The sequence below is a fragment of the Phoxinus phoxinus genome, assembly GCF_949152265.1.
Source record: "Phoxinus phoxinus genome assembly, chromosome: 22".
In the NCBI taxonomy this organism is placed as follows: domain Eukaryota; kingdom Metazoa; phylum Chordata; class Actinopteri; order Cypriniformes; family Leuciscidae; genus Phoxinus; species Phoxinus phoxinus.
This window is the reverse complement of record NC_136897.1, coordinates 23020070-23035511: the sequence shown is the minus strand read 5'-3', so window position 1 is coordinate 23035511 and position 15442 is coordinate 23020070. Positions and strand designations below refer to the sequence as shown.

The window sequence follows — 15442 nt, the reverse complement described above, 5'->3', positions numbered from 1 at the left end:
CTGGCACCAGTGTAAAATAAATATAATTTAGAGTTTTTGCCTTTTATTGTGATAGGAAAATATGGAATCAGAAAAAGTCAGCAAAACGGGACTTGAACTTGTTTCACCTAAAAATCATCAGCTCTTAAAGTCAGTGCATTGACCACTAGGCTGTGGAAGCCTAATCGTTTTCAGCACTTTGATAGATATTAGAAGATCCTCCTCGTGTAAAAAAATACAGGGGGAACGGATCTCGACGGCTGTTTTTTTGCCGTCGGATTCTGTTCCCCCTGTAAAAAAAACAGCTGTCGGAATCCGTTCCCCCACTGCCATTATGAGAGGTGTTGGTGTAGTGGCTTAAAAAATGCATATTTTATTTTGTGTGGAGATGGAGCTTACCTGGGACCAGTGTAAAATAAATATAATTTAGAGTTTTTGCCTTTTATTGTGATAGGAAAATATGGAATCAAAAAAAGTCCACGAGCCGGGACTTGAACTTGTGTCACCTAAAAATCATCCACTCTTGAAGTCAGTGAATTGACCACTAGGATGTGGGGACCTATGAATTCGCAGCACTCTGATAGATATTAGAAGATCCTCCTTGTGTAAAAAAATACAGGGGGAACGGATCTCGACGGCTGTTTTTTTGCCGTCGGATTCTGTTCCCCCTGTAAAAAAAACAGCTGTCGGAATCCGTTCCCCCACTGCCATTATGAAAGGTTTTGATGTAGTGGCGTTTAAAAATACATATTTTATTTTGTGTGGGGATGGAGCTTACCTGGGACCAGTCTAAAGAAATATATTTAAGAGTTTTTTACTTTTATTATGATAGGAAAATATGGGATTAAAAAAAGTCCGCTAGCCAGGACTTGAACTTGTGTCATCTTCAAATCAGCAGCTCTATTTGTCAGTGAATTGACCACTAGGCTATGGGGACATGAGATTTAGCAGCACTTTGATAGATATTAGAAGATCCTCCTTGTGTAAAAAATACAGGGGGAACGGATCTCGACGGCTGTTTTTTTGCCGTCGGATTCTGTTCCCCCTGTAAAAAAAAATCTGTCGGAATCCGTTCCCCCACTCCCATTATGAAAGGTTTTGATGTAGTGCCGTTTAAAAATACATATTTTATTTTGTGTGGGTATGGAGCTTACCTGGCACCAGTCTATAGAAATATATTTAGGAGTTTTTTACTTTTATTATGATAGGAAAATATGGGATTAAAAAATTTCCTCAAGCCTGGACTTGAACTTGTGTCACCTACAAATCACCAGTTCCATATGTCAGTGAATTGACCACTTGGCTATGGGGGCCTATGAATTAGCTGCACTTTGATAGATATTAGAAGATCCTCCTTGTGTAAAAAATACAGGGGGAACGGATCTCGACGGCTGTTTTTTTGCCGTCGGATTCTGTTCCCCCTGTAAAAAAAAACTGTCGGAATCCGTTCCCCCACTCCCATTATGAAAGGTTTTGATGTAGTGGCGTTTACAAATACATATTTTATTTTGTGTGGGGATGGAGCTTACCTGGGACCAGTCTAAAGAAATATATTTAGGAGTTTTTTACTTTTATTATGATAGGAAAATATGGGATTAAAAAAAGTCCGCGAGCCGGGACTTGAACTTGTTTCACCCAAAAATCACCAGCTCTACATGTCAGTGAATTGACCACTAGGCTATGGGGGCCTAAGAATTAGCAGCACTTTGATAGATATTAGAAAATCCTCCTTGTGTAAAAAAATACAGGGGGAACGGATCTCGACGGCTGTTTTTTTGCCGTCGGATTCTGTTCCCCCTGTAAAAAAAAAAAATCTGTCGGAATCCGTTCCCCCACTCCCATTATGAGAGGTGTTGATGTAGAGACCTAAAAAATGCTTATTTTATTTTTTTTGAGGATGGAACTTACCTGGGACCAGTCTAAATAAATATATTTAGGAGTTATTTACTTTTATTATGATAGGAAAATATGGGATTAAAAAAAGTCAGCAAACCGGGACTTGAACTTGTTTCACCTAAAAATCATCAGCTTTTAAAGTCAGTGCATTGACCACTAGGCTGTGGAAGCCTAAACATTTTCAGCACTTTGATAGATATTAGAAGATCCTCCTCGTGTAAGAAAAACAGGGGGAACGGATTCCGACGGCTGTTTTTTTTGCCGTCGGATTCTGTTCCCCCTGTAAAAAGAAATCTGTCGGAATCCGTTCCCCCACTCCCATTATGAAAGGTTTTGATGTAGTGGCGTTTAAAAATACATATTTTATTTTGTGTGGGGATGGAGCTGGGACCAGTCTAAAGAAATATATTTAGGAGTTTTTTACTTTTATTATGATAGGAAAATATGGGATTAAAAAAAGTCCACTAGCCAGGACTTGAACTTGTGTCACCTACAAATCAGCAGCTCTATTTGTCAGTGAATTGACCACTAGGCTATGGGGACATGAGATTTAGCAGCTCTTTGATAGATATTAGAAGATCCTCCTCGTGTAAAAAAATACAGGGGGAACGGATCTCGACGGCTGTTTTTTTGCCGTCGGATTCTGTTCCCCCTGTAAAATAACAGCTGTCGGAATCCGTTCCCCCACTGCCATTATGAGAGGTGTTGGTGTAGTGGCTTAAAAAATGCATATTTTGTTTTGTGTGGGGATGGAGCTTACCTGGGATCAGTGTAAAATAAATATAATTTAGAGTTTTTGCCTTTTATTGTGATAGGAAAATATGGAATCAAAAAAAGTCCACGAGCCGGGACTTGAACTTGTGTCACCTAAAAATCATCCACTCTTGAAGTCAGTGAATTGACCACTAGGATGTGGGGACCTATGAATTCACAGCACTCTGATAGATATTAGAAGATCCTCCTTGTGTAAAAAAATACAGGGGGAACGGATCTCGACGGCTGTTTTTTTACCGTCGGATTCTGTTCCCCCTGTAAAAAAAACAGCTGTCGGAATCCGTTCCCCCACTGCCATTATGAGAGGTTTTGATGTAGTGGCGTTTAAAAATACATATTTTATTTTGTGTGGGGATGGAGCTTACCTGGGACCAGTCTAAAGAAATATATTTAAGAGTTTTTTACTTTTATTATGATAGGAAAATATGGGATTAAAAAAAGTCCGCTAGCCAGGACTTGAACTTGTTTCACCTACAAATCAGCAGCTCTATTTGTCAGTGAATTGACCACTAGGCTATGGGGACATGAGATTTAGCAGCTCTTTGATAGATATTAGAAGATCCTCTTTGTGTAAAAAAATACAGGGGGAACGGATCTCGACGGCTGTTTTTTTGCCGTCGGATTCTGTTCCCCCTGTAAAAAAAAATCTGTCGGAATCCGTTCCCCCACTCCCATTATGAAAGGTTTTGATGTAGTGCCGTTTAAAAATACATATTTTATTTTGTGTGGGTATGGAGCTTACCTGGCACCAGTCTATAGAAATATATTTAGGAGTTTTTTACTTTTATTATGATAGGAAAATATGGGATTAAAAAATTTGCTCAAGCCTGGACTTGAACTTGTGTCACCTACAAATCACCAGTTCCATATGTCAGTGAATTGACCACTTGGCTATGGGGGCCTATGAATTAGCTGCACATTGATAGATATTAGAAGATCCTCCTTGTGTAAAAAATACAGGGGGAACGGATCTCGACGGCTGTTTTTTTGCCGTCGGATTCTGTTCCCCCTGTAAAAAAAAATCTGTCGGAATCCGTTCCCCCACTCCCATTATGAAAGGTTTTGATGTAGTGGCGTTTACAAATACATATTTTATTTTGTGTGGGGATGGAGCTTACCTGGGACCAGTCTAAAGAAATATATTTAGGAGTTTTTTACTTTTATTATGATAGGAAAATATGGGATTAAAAAAAGTCAGCAAACCGGGACTTGATCTTGTTTCACCTAAAAAACATCAGCTTTTAAAGTCAGTGAATTGACCACTAGGCTATGGGGGCCTTTGAATTAGCAGCACTTTGATAGATATTAGAAGATCCTCCTTGTGTAAAAAATACAGGGGGAACAGATCTCGACGGCTGTTTTTTTGCCGTCGGATTCTGTTCCCCCTGTAAAAAAAAACAGCTGTCGGAATCCGTTCCCCCACTGCCATTATGAGAGGTGTTGGTGTAGTGGCTTAAAAAATGCATATTTTATTTTGTGTGGGGATGGAGCTTACCTGGGACCAGTGTAAAATAAATATAATTTAGAGTTTTTGCCTTTTATTGTGATAGGAAAATATGGAATCAAAAAAAGTCCACGAGCCGGGACTTGAACTTGTGTCACCTAAAAATCATCCACTCTTGAAGTCAGTGAATTGACCACTAGGATGTGGGGACCTATGAATTCGCAGCACTCTGATAGATATTAGAAGATCCTCCTTGTGTAAAAAATACAGGGGGAACGGATCTCGACGGCTGTTTTTTTGCTGTCGGATTCTGTTCCCCCTGTAAAAAAAAAGAGCTGTCAGAATCAGTTCCCCCACTCCCATCATGAGAGGTGTTGATGTAGTGGCTTAAAAAATGCATATTTTATTTTGTGTGGGGATGGAGCTTACCTGGCACCAGTCTATAGAAATATATTTAGGAGTTTTTTACTTTTATTATGATAGGAAAATATGGGATTAAAAAAAGTCCACGAGCAAGGACTTGAACTTGTGTCACCTACAAATCACCAGCTCTATATGTCAGTGAATTGACCACTAGGCTATAGGGGCATGAGATTTAGCAGCACTTTGATAGATATTAGAAGATCCTCTTTGTGTAAAAAGATACAGGGGGAACGGATCTCGACGGCTGTTTTTTTGCCGTCGGATTCTGTTCCCCCTGTAAAAAAAAAATCTGTCGAAATCCGATCCCCCACTCCCATTATGAGAGGTGTTGATGTAGTGGCTTAAAAAAATCATATTTTATTTTGTGTGGGGATGGAGCTTACCTGGCACCAGTGTAAAATACATATATTTTAGAGTTTTTGCCTTTTATTGTGATAGGAAAATATGGGATCAAAAAAAGTCCGCGAGCCGGGACTTGAACTTGTTTCACCTAAAAATCACCAGCTCTACATGTCAGTGAATTGACCACTAGGCTATGGGGGCCTAAGAATTAGCAGCACTTTGATAGATATTAGAAAATCCTCCTTGTGTAAAAAAATACAGGGGGAACGGATCTCGACGGCTGTTTTTTTGCCGTCGGATTCTGTTCCCCCTGTAAAAAAAAAAAATGTGTCGGAATCCGTTCCCCCACTCCCATTATGAGAGGTGTTGATGTAGAGACCTAAAAAATGCTTATTTTATTTTTTTTGAGGATGGAACTTACCTGGGACCAGTCTATAAAAATATATTTAGGAGTTTTTTACTTTTATTATTATAGGAAAATATGGGATTAAAAAAAGTCAGCAAACCGGGACTTGATCTTGTTTCACCTAAAAATCATCAGCTTTTAAAGTCAGTGCATTGACCACTAGGCTGTGGAAGCCTAAACATTTTCAGCACTTTGATAGATATTAGAAGATCCTCCTCGTGTAAGAAATACAGGGGGAACGGATCTCGACGGCTGTTTTTTTGCTGTCGGATTCTGTTCCCCCTGTAAAAAAAAACAGCTGTCGGAATCCGTTCCCCCACTCCCATCATGAGAGGTGTTGATGTAGTGGCTTAAAAAATGCATATTTTATTTTGTGTGGGGATGGAGCTTACCTGGCACCAGTCTATAGAAATATATTTAGGAGTTTTTTACTTTTATTATGATAGGAAAATATGGGATTAAAAAAAGTCCACGAGCCAGGACTTGAACTTGTGTCACCTAAAAATCATCCGCTCTTGAAGTCAGTGAACTGACCACTAGGCTGTGGTGGCCTATAAATTAACAGCACTTTGATAGATATTAGAAGATCCTCATTGTGTAAGAAACACAGGGGGAAAAGAATCCGACGGCTAAAAAACATATGTCGAAATCCGTTCCCATTATTAGAGGTGTTGATGTAGTGGCTTGAATAAAGGTTGATAGTGTTTTGTTTGTGGTTTGAGGTTAACTGTCATCGTTTACATTTCATCATTCGGCAGATTTTTGATCCAGAGTGACGTAGATTGAATTTCATTGTACACATTTTTTATTCTTACCAGTTTCTGCTTTCCCTGGGAATCGAACCTATGACCTTGGCATTGCAAGTACCAATGCTCTACTGTTTGAGCTACAGGAAAGCTCTTTAAATAAGTGCATCAGTTTAAGGGATCATTTTTATGGAGTTTTTGCTGTTTATTATGATAGCAGAGTACAGGATCAAGAAAAATCACAAACTGGGACTTGAACTCGGGTCACCCAAAGCCCTAAATTTCTTAACACCAGTGCACTGACAACTAGGCTATAGGGGTCAATACATCAGCAACAGTTTAATAAATATTAGAACCTCATTGTGTATGAAATACAGGGGGAACAGAATCCGACAGCAAAGCACAGCTGTCGGAATCAGTTAAGAAATAATACAAAAAAAACAATTTCATCATCATCCACCTTTAAGGCAGATCTATAATATTGTTGAATATTAAATGTCCCCAACTAAGCAAGCCAGAAGGTAAGGCAACAGCGGCAAGGAACCAAAACTCCATCAGGTGACAGAAGGGAGAAAAAAACCTTGGGAGAACCCAGGCTCAGTCGGGGGCCAGTTCTCCTCTGGCCAATGAGTGAACAGTGTATGAAGTTCAGAATGAATCAGAGTATTTGTCCAGTTCCGGTTGGTTGAAGTCGGAGTGGAGAGGAGGAGAGACTGGTTGACACTTCAGGTCAGCGGCGTCGTCGTCGTGTCCTGGCGCTGGTCCTTCATTAGATCTGGACACGGCCTGGTTCCGGTGGACAGCAGTAAACCTCGGGATAGACAGAGAGACTAATATTAGCGTAGACGCCATCCTTCTTATGATGTACCAAGTACATCAGGATTTACGGGAAGTGTTCCCGGTCCCGGCTGTTCTAAACTATGCAGCCTAATTATATAAGTCTATAATGTGTTATGTGTATGCTAGGCCGAAGAGATGTGTTTTTAGTCTAGATTTGAACTGACAGAGTGTGTCTGCTTCCCGGACAATGGTAGGAAGACTGTTCCAAAGTTTTGGTGCTAAGTAGGAAAAGGATCTACCGCCAGCAGTCGATTTTGATATTCTAGGTATTATTAACTGGCCGGAATTTTGAGATCGCAGTAGACGCGAAGGACGATAATGCGTTAAGAGCTCGCTCAAGTACTGCGGAGCTAAACCATTTAGTGCTTTGTAAGTGATCAGCAATATTTTAAAATTTATACGATGTTTAATAGGCAGCCAATGCATTGTTGACAGAACGGGGCTAATATGGTCATACTTCCTGGTTCTAGTAAGAACTCGAGCTGCTGCGTTTTGAACTAGCTGTAGTTTGTTTGTTATGCGTGCAGGGCAACCACCCAGTAGAGCATTACAATAATCTAGCCTTGAGGTCATAAACGCATGAACTAATTGTTCTGCATTATTCATTGAGAGCATATGACGTAATTTAGATATATTTTTAAGATGGAAGAAAGCGGTTTTACAGATACTAGACACATGACTTTCAAATGAAAGATTGGTATCAAAGAGCACACCCAGGTTCCTAACCGACGACGAAGACTTAACAGAGCAGCCATCAAGTGTTAGACAGTACTCTAGGTTATTACGTGTGGAAGTTTTTTGTCCAATAATTAGAATCTCTGTTTTTTCTGAATTTAGTAGTAGGAAATTACTAGTCATCCAATTTTTTATATCAGCTATGCATTCCGTTAATTTTGTGAATTGGTAGGTTTCGTTAGGTTTTGAAGAAATATACAGCTGAGTATCGTCGGCATAACAGTGAAAGCTAATTCCATGTTTCCTAATGATATCTCCTAATGGTAGCATATACAGAGTGAACAGCAGCGGTCCTAGTACTGAGCCTTGTGGTACGCCATACTGAACTTGTGATTGATAAGACATCTCTTCATTTACTGCTACAAACTGATAACGGTCAGATAAGTATGATTTAAACCATGCTAGTGCAATTCCACTAATGCCAACATAATGTTCGAGTCTATTTAAAAGGATGTTGTGGTCAATGGTGTCAAATGCAGCACTAAGATCCAGTAATACTAATAGAGAGATACAACCACGATCAGATGATAAGAGCAAATCATTTGTGACTCTAACGAGAGCTGTCTCGGTACTATGGTACGGTCTAAATCCGGACTGAAAATCCTCGCAGATATCATTTCTTTCAAGAAAGGAACACAGTTGTGAGGATACTGCTTTTTCTAATATCTTTGACAGAAATGGCAGATTAGAGATCGGCCTGTAATTGACTAGTTTTGTAGGATCAAGTTGCTGTTTTTTAACAATCGGTTTAATCATAGCTAGCTTAAAGGTTTTTGGTACGTATCCTAGAGACAAAGATGAATTAATGATATTAAGAAGAGGATCTATGACATCAGGAAGCATCTCTTTCAGCAGCTTAGTCGGTATAGGGTCTAACATACACGTTGTCGATTTAGATGATTTGACGAGTTTGCAAAATTCTTCCTCTCCTATAGCAATGAATGAATCAAATTTTCCCTCAGGGAGACTACAATGCACTTCCTGATGCGATACTGTATTAGACGGTTGCATAGTTATAATTTTGTCCCTGATATTATCAATCTTATAAGTGAAGAAGTTCATAAAGTCATTACTGCTGTGTTTCTTGGAAGCTTCTGGGCTTGAAGCTTTCTTTTTCGTTAGTTTAGCCACTGTTTCAAATAAATACCTAGGATTATGTTTATTTTCTTCTAATAGGGTTGAAAAATAAGCAGATCTAGCAGCTTTTAAAGCCTCTCTGTAAGCAATCGAGCTCTCCTTCCATGAAATCCGAAACACCTCTAGTTTTGTTTTCTTCCAGTTGCGCTCCATTTTTCTGGCTGCTCTCTTAAGGGCCTGAGTGTGCTCGTTGTGCCACGGCGTTGGACTATGTTCTTTAATCTTCTTTAAGTGCAGCGGAGCAACTGTGTCTAAAGTGCTGGAAAAGAGAGAGTTAAAAGTTTCTGTTGCAATATCAAGTTCTTCTAAGCTATCCGGGATGCTGAGATGATGAAACTGATTAGGAAGATTATTGATAAAGCATTCTTTAGTAGCAGAAGTAATCGGTCTAACATATTTATAACACGGAGTCGGCTTTGCAGCCTTGGCTAAATGTAAGTTACACAAGACTAGATAGTGATCTGAGATGTCATCGCTCTGTTGCAGTATTTCAACGGCATCAACATCTATTCCATGTGATAGTATTAGATCTAGAGTATGATTACGACAATGAGTCGGTCCTGACACGTGTTGTCTAACTCCAATTGAGTTTATAATGTCTTTAAATGCCAATCCCAATGCATCTTTTTCATTATCTATGTGTATATTAAAGTCACCAACAATTAGTACTTTATCTGCAGCCAATACTAATTCTGATAGAAAGTCCGCAAATTCTTTGATAAAGTCTGTATGGTGCCCTGGTGGCCTGTATACAGTAGCCAGCAGAATTTTCAAACGTGATTTATCGTTTACACTATATATTTTTACATTAAGCACCAACACTTCAAAAGAATTATATTTACAACTAGATTTCTTAGTGGTTTTGAAAATATTACTATAAATTACAGCAACACCTCCTCCTTTGCGTTTCAGACGAGGTTCATGTTTATAACCGTAATCTTGTGGGGTTGACTCATTTAAAGCAATGTAATCGTTTGGTTTTAGCCAGGTTTCTGTTAAACACAGCACATCTAGGTTATAATCTGTAATCATATCATTAACTATTAGCGCTTTTGAAGTAAGAGATCGAATATTCAGCAACCCAAGCTTTATCATTTGCTCATTTGTATTATATCTGTTTTTTATTTGTTGAAGATCAATTAAATTTTTAACCTTAGATGGGTTTGAACGTATTTTTGATTTCCAAGTTCGGGGAACAGACACAGTCTCTATATGATGATATCTAGGTGAAAGAGGCTCTATGTGATGGGATTTATCTGACCTTGGTGACGTGAGGCCGCTAGCAGACGGTCGGTTAAGCCAGTCTGTCTGCTTCCTGACCTGAGGCCCAGATTGTCATGTTTTATCTCTAACACCGTGTCCTAACTACACGCGACGCGACGCTGCGACACGCGATAAAAGGTATCTTTTCCATGTTAATCAGAGTTTTTGTCCTAACCAGACGCGACGGCGACACGCGAAGTTTCTAATTTAGAAACGGTTCCTATTTCTGCGACGTCGCGGCTGACAGATCCGCCCACACAGAGATTTCATTGAATAAACTGATTGTCATATAAAGAGATTACACTGGTTATGAGTACACATTATTTATTTTTAGTTAAAAATAGGTCACTGCGCCACAAGCGATAATGGATAATTTACCTCAGATTTTGAAAGCATATAATATAGCGTTCAAACTGAATTCTATGCAAACATACAACTGTACTTCATAACAAAATTAGGCAATGAGTATATTTTGTTAATGTTTGATTTTTAATAATGTTATTTCTTGATTTGATTATGTCCTTACCCATTTCCAATGCGAGTGCGGGCCAGCAGTGCGCATTCACAGAGAGACTCCGCCCACACGCTGTTCTGAATGGCTGTGGTTTTTTGATTGACGTGTGGCGTCTCACAGTCGCGCCGCGTCTAGTGTGGACAGACAAACTTGCTGTCGCTGGAATTTTATCGTGTCGCGTGTAGTTAGGACACGGTGTAAGACTATGAGCCAAATTACTAGAGAGAAGAGCAGCACCATCCCAGGAGGGATGAATACCATCTCTTTTCAACAGGTCAGGTTTGCCCCAAAAACTTTTCCAATTGTCTATGAATTCTATATTATTCTGCGGACACCACCCAGACAGCCAGCCATTGAGTGAACACAATCTACTAACTATCTCATCACTCCGGCGAACAGGAAGGGGGCCAGAGCAAATTACAGTGCTTGACATCGTACTAGCGAATTCACACACCTCTTTAATATTAATTTTGGTGATCTCCGACTGGCGGAGTCGAACATCATTAGTGCCGACGTGAATAACAATCTTAGAGAATTTACGTTTAGCATTAGCCAGCACTTTCAAATTTGCTTTGATGTCAGGCGCTCTGGCTCCCGGCAAACATGTGACTATGGTGGCTGGTGTCTCTATTTTCACGTTCCGTGTAATAGAATCGCCAATAACTAGGGCACAATCAGAATAAATCTCAGTGGGTGTTTCACTGAGCGGGGCAAATCGATTTGTTATCGGAACGGAAAAGTGGTTTTTTGATCCGCGACTAGAGCGATCCCTCACTGTCACCCATCTGCCCTGCTGTGGTGGCCTATAAATTAACAGCACTTTGATAGATATTAGAAGATCCTCATTGTGTAAGAAACACAGGGGGAAAAGAATCCGACGGCTAAAAAACATATGTCGGAATCCGTTCCCATTATTAGAGGTGTTGATGTAGTGGCTTGAACAAAGGTTGATAGTGTTTTGTGGTTAACTGTCATCGTTTACATTTCATCATTCGGCAGATTTTTGACTCAGAGTGACGTAGATTGAATTTCATTGTACACATTTTGTATTCTTACCAGTTTCTGCTTTCCCTGGGAATCGAACCTATGACCTTGGCATTGCAAGTACCAATGCTCTACTGTTTGAGCTACAGGAAAGCTCTTTAAATAAGTGCATCAGTTCAAGGGATCATTTTTATGGAGTTTTTGCTGTTTATTATGATAGCAGAGTACAGGATCAAGAAAAATCACAAACTGGGACTTGAACTCGGGTCACCCAAAGCCCTAAATTTCTTAACACCAGTGCACTGACAACTAGGCTATAGGGGTCAATACATCAGCAACAGTTTAATAAATATTAGAACCTCATTGTGTATGAAATACAGGGGGAACAGAATCCGACAGCAAAGTACAGCTGTCGGAATCCGTTCCCCCACTCCAACTATGAGAGGTGTTGGTGTAGTGGCATAAAAAATGCTGATTATATATTTTTTGTGTGGGGATGGGGCTTACCTGGCACCAGTGTAAAATAAATATAATTTAGAGTTTTTGCCTTTTATCGTGATAGGAAAATATGGAATCAGAAAAAGTCAGCAAAACGGGACTTGAACTTGTTTCACCTAAAAATCATCAGCTCTTAAAGTCAGTGCATTGACCACTAGGCTGTGGAAGCCTAATCGTTTTAAGCACTTTGATAGATATTAGAAGATCCTCCTCGTGTAAAAAAATACAGGGGGAACGGATCTCGACGGCTGTTTTTTTGCCGTCGGATTCTGTTCCCCCTGTAAAAAAAAACTGTCGGAATCCGTTCCCCCACTCCCATTATGAAAGGTTTTGATGTAGTGGCGTTTACAAATACATATTTTATTTTGTGTGGGGATGGAGCTTACCTGGGACCAGTCTAAAGAAATATATTTAGGAGTTTTTTACTTTTATTATGATAGGAAAATATGGGATTAAAAAAAGTCAGCAAACCGGGACTTGATCTTGTTTCACCTAAAAAACATCAGCTTTTAAAGTCAGTGAATTGACCACTAGGCTATGGGGGCCTTTGAATTAGCAGCACTTTGATAGATATTAGAAGATCCTCCTTGTGTAAAAAATACAGGGGGAACGGATCTCGACGGCTGTTTTTTTGCCGTCGGATTCTGTTCCCCCTGTAAAAAAAAACAGCTGTCAGAATCAGTTCCCCCACTCCCATCATGAGAGGTGTTGATGTAGTGGCTTAACAAATGCATATTTTATTTTGTGTGGGGATGGAGCTTACCTGGAACCAGTCTATAGAAATATATTTAGGAGTTTTTTACTTTTATTATGATAGGAAAATATGGGATTAAAAAAAGTCCACGAGCAAGGACTTGAACTTGTGTCACCTACAAATCACCAGCTCTATATGTCAGTGAATTGACCACTAGGCTATAGGGGCATGAGATTTAGCAGCACTTTGATAGATATTAGAAGATCCTCTTTGTGTAAAAAGATACAGGGGGAACGGATCTCGACGGCTGTTTTTTTGCCGTCGGATTCTGTTCCCCCTGTAAAAAAAAATCTGTCGAAATCCGTTCCCCCACTCCCATTATGAGAGGTGTTGATGTAGTGGCTTAAAAAATTCATATTTTATTTTGTGTGGGGATGGAGCTTACCTGGCACCAGTGTAAAATACATATATTTTAAAGTTTTTGCCTTTTATTGTGATAGGAAAATATGGGATTAAAAAAAGTCAGCAAACCGGGACTTGAACTTGTTTCAACTAAAAATCATCAGCTTTTAAAGTCAGTGAATTGACCACTAGGCTGTGGAAGCCTAAACATTTTCAGCACTTTGATAGATATTAGAAGATCCTCCTCGTGTAAGAAATACAGGGGGAACGGATTCCGACGGCTGTTTTTTTGCCGTCGGATTCTGATCCCCCTGTAAAAAAAAATCTGTCGGAATCCGTTCCCCCACTCCCATTATGAGAGGTGTTGATGTAGTGGCGTTTAAAAATACATATTTTATTTTGTGTGGGGATGGAGCTTACCTGGGACCAGTCTATAAAAATATATTTAGGAGTTTTTTACTTTTATTATGATAGGAAAATATGGGATTAAAAAAAGTCAGCAAACCGGGACTTGATCTTGTTTCACCTAAAAAACATCAGCTTTTAAAGTCAGTGCATTGACCACTAGGCTGTGGAAGCCTAACCATTTTCAGCACTTTGATAGATATTAGAAGATCCTCCTCGTGTAAGAAATACAGGGGGAACGGATTCCGACGGCTGTTTTTTTGCCGTCGGATTCTGTTCCCCCTGTAAAAAAAAATCTGTCAGAATCCGTTCCCCCACTCCCATTATGAAAGGTTTTGATGTAGTGGCGTTTAATAATACATATTTTATTTTGTGTGGGGATGGAGCTTACCTGGGACTAGTCTAAAGAAATATATTTAGGAGTTTTTTACTTTTATTATGATAGAAAATATGTGATTAAAAAAAGTCCACGAGCCAGGACTTGAACTTGTGTCACCTACAAATCAGCAGCTCTACTTGTCAGTGAATTGACCACTAGGCTATGGGGGCATGAGATTTAGCAGCTCTTTGATAGATATTAGAAGATCCTCTTTGTGTAAAAAAATACAGGGGGAACGGATCTCGACGGCTGTTTTTTTGCCGTCGGATTCTGTTCCCCCTGTAAAAAAAAAATCTGTCGGAATCCGTTCCCCCACTCCCATTATGAGAGGTGTTGATGTAGTGGCTTAAAAAATTCATATTATATTTTGTGTGGGGATGGAGCTTACCTGGCACCAGTGTAAAATACATATATTTTAGAGTTTTTGCCTTTTGTTGTGATAGGAAAATATGGGATCAAAAAAAGTCCACGAGCCGGGACTTGAACTTGTGTCACCTAAAAATCATCCACTCTTGAAGTCAGTGAATTGACCACTAGGCTGTGGGGGCCTATGAATTCGCAGCACTCTGATAGATATTAGAAGATCCTCCTTGTGTAAAAAAATACAGGGGGAACGGATCTCGACGGCTGTTTTTTTGCCGTCGGATTCTGTTCCCCCTGTAAAAAAAACAGCTGTCGGAATCCGTTCCCCCACTGCCATTATGAGAGGTGTTGATGTAGTGGCCTAAAAAATGCTTATTTTATTTTGTGTGGGGATGGAGCTTACCTGGGACCAGTCTATAAAAATATATTTAGGAGTTTTTTACTTTCATTATGATAGGAAAATATGGGATTAAAAAAAGTCCACGAGCCAGGACTTGAACTTGTGTCACCTACAAATCACCAGCTCTATATGTCTGTGAATTGACCACTAGGCTATGGGGGCCGAAGAATTAGAAGATCCTCCTTGTGTAAAAAATACAGGGGGAACGGATCTCGATGGCAGTTTTTTGCCGTCGGATTCTGTTCCCCCTGTAAAAAAAACAGCTGTCGGAATCCGTTCCCCCACTCCCATTATGAGAGGTGTTGATGTAGTGGCTTAAAAAATGCATATTTTATTTTTTGTGGGGATGGAGCTTACCTGGCACCAGTGTAAAATACATATATTTTAGAGTTTTTGCCTTTTATTGTGATAGGAAAATATGGGATCAAAAAAAGTCCACAAGCCGGGACTTGAACTTGTGTCACCTAAAAATCATCAGCTTTTAAAGTCAGTGCATTGACCACTAGGCTGTGGAAGCCTAAACATTTTCAGCACTTTGATAGATATTAGAAGATCCTCCTCGTGTAAGAAATACAGGGGGAACGGATTCCGACGGCTGTTTTTTTGCCGTCGGATTCTGTTCCCCCTGTAAAAAAAAAAATCTGTCGGAATCCGTTCCCCCACTCCCATTATGAAAGGTTTTGATGTAGTGGCGTTTAAAAATACATATTTTATTTTGTGTGGGGATGGAGCTTACCTGGGACCAGTCTAAAGAAATATATTTAGGAGTTTTCTACTTTTATTATGATAGGAAAATATGGGATTAAAAAAAGTCCACG

At 39.6% G+C, this 15442-nt stretch overlaps 1 long non-coding RNA gene across 1 annotated transcript in view; it reads left to right on the top strand.

Moving 5' to 3' along the window:
• The window catches only part of LOC306990882, an 83670-nt gene that overhangs the window by 50087 nt on the left and 18141 nt on the right, over positions 1-15442 (top strand). The gene's annotated exons all lie outside the window — the stretch shown is intronic.